This window comes from Mus caroli, chromosome 8 (genome assembly GCF_900094665.2).
Source record: "Mus caroli chromosome 8, CAROLI_EIJ_v1.1, whole genome shotgun sequence".
Taxonomy (NCBI): domain Eukaryota; kingdom Metazoa; phylum Chordata; class Mammalia; order Rodentia; family Muridae; genus Mus; species Mus caroli.
The window spans coordinates 21,868,637-21,870,992 of NC_034577.1; positions in this window are offsets into that span (position 1 = coordinate 21,868,637).

Genomic DNA, 2,356 nt, shown 5'->3' on the forward strand with positions numbered 1-2,356 from the left:
AGTGCTGGGATTAAAGGCGTGCGCCACCACGCCTGGCGTGCTTCGTTTTTTTAAAACACAGATTTAAACTTCTTGAGTGAACCTTCAGGGAACATCTATTCAACTAGCAGTTCTCTTTAAACCCCAAATAAGAATAATAGCTATCTGTAAAAGAACAGCACACAAAAACCTGATATGCCTGTATTAGCCATGATCCATCTCATATTGATAATATAATGATCTCTTGTGCTGTTTAAAGTACCAGCCCATGTTGAATTTTGCGTGTTCAGTGTTTTTCAGGAGTAATTCACCTCCACAATACTGAGCATTTCTGCCACATTCACTGAAAACAAGCATTAACAGTTTGAGGATTCAAGCATTATTAATTGGGGGAGCAGAAGAAACTTTAAATTGCTAATTGGCAATCATAGAAGGAGGTCAAATTGTCTCCAACAGGCCCATCTTTTATCCCCTAAATCTTAGACACAGGGAACACCTGAGGCACAGCAGAGGGTTAAAGCAAAGAGCCATCCCCATGTTGAGATTGGTAAACCCTGGTGACCATCCTCAGCACCCCTGAGCACTTCCTGTCTACCAGCCACTAGATTAGTCCTTTAATTCTCTCTGTCAATCCCCCAGCCATGACTCACTGGGAGGCAAGACTTCCTTTTGGAGGTTAGGACAGTGACAATCCCAGAGGGTAAGTGGCTTTCCTAAAGCCCATCAGAGGGTTAAGAGGCCAAGCTAGAGTTCCAATCTGGATCCACCTGCAGCTAAGCAAATGCTTTGGATCCCCTTGGAAGGCTTTTAGAGCCATGGATACTTTATAGATTGAATGTGCTTCAGAGTCCTTTCTGAACTGGGTCACTGTTGGCACCACCTCCACTTCCCTTCTCCTTGGATCCTCTCCTGTGCACGGAGCTGTGGAAGGCAGGGCTGGTGAGAAAATGGAGCTGGACCCTGCACATAATGCCAGGCAAGAAACCTCAGCCAGAGGTGTCTGGTCCCAGATAGGCAGGCTCTGAACTCTAGGAGAACAGTGGCTACAGGCACAGCTAAGTCTGTGATTGTCTTTTTCCTTTTTCTTTCTTTTTTAAAAAATTAGATATTTTCTTTATTTACATTTCAAATGTTATCTCCTTTCCTGGTTCCCCTTCCAAAACACCCCTATCCCTTCCCTCCTCCCCCTGCTCACCAACCTACACACTCCCACTTCCTTGTCTTGGCATTCCCCTACACTGGGGCATTGAGCCTTCTCAGGACCAAGGGTCTCTCCTCCCATTGAGAACTGACATCCTCTGCTACATATGCAGCTGGAGACATGGGTCCCTCCATGTGTACTCTTTGGTTGGTGGTTTAGTCCCTGGGAGCTCTGGGGATACTGGTTAGTTCATATTGTTGTTCCTCCTATGGGGCTGTAAACCCCTTCTGGTCCTTCAGTCCTTTCTCTAACTCCTCCATTGGGGACCCTGTGCTCAGTCCAGTGGTTGGCTGCGAGCATCCCCTCTATATTTGTCAGGCACTGGCAGAGCCTCTCAGGAGACATCTATGTCAGACTCCTGTCAGCATGCACTTGTTGGCATCAAGGTGTCTGGGTTTGGTGACTATTTGGGATGGATCCCCAGGTGGAGCAGTCTCTGGATGGCCTTTCCTTCCGTCTCTGCTCCACACTTTGTCTCTGTATCTCCTCCCATGAGTATTTTGTTCCCCCTTCTAAAGTATGTTCCATACTTTGCTCTTCCTTCTTGAGCTTCATTTAGTCTGTGAATTGTATCTTGGAGATTCCAAACTTCGGGGGTGATACCCATTTATCAGTGAGTGCATACCATGTGTGTCCTTTTGTGATTGGGTTACCTCACTCAGGATGATATTTTCTAGTTCCATCCATTTGCCTAAGAATTTCATGAAGACATTGTTTTTAATAGCTGAGTAGTACTCCATTTTCTGTATCCATTCCTCTGTTGAGGGGCATCTGGGTTCTTTCCAGCTTCTGGCTATATAAATAAGGCTGCTATGAACATAGTGGAGTATGTGTCCTTGTTATATGTTGGAGCATCCTTTGGGTATATGCCCAGGAGTGATATAGCTGGGTCCTCAGGTAGTACTATGTCCAATTTTCTGAGGAACCGCCAGACTGATTTCCAGAGAAGTTGTACAAGCTTGCAATCCCAACAGCAATGGAGGAGTGTTCCTCTTTCTCTACATCCTCGCCAGCATCTGCTGTCATCTGAGTTTTTGATTTTAGCCATTCTGACTAACTGGTGGAATCTCAGGGTTGTTTTGATTTGCATTTCCCTGATGACTAAGGATGTTGAACATTTCTTTAGGTGCTTCTCAGCCATTCTGTATTCCTCAGCTGAGAATTCTTTTTTTTTTT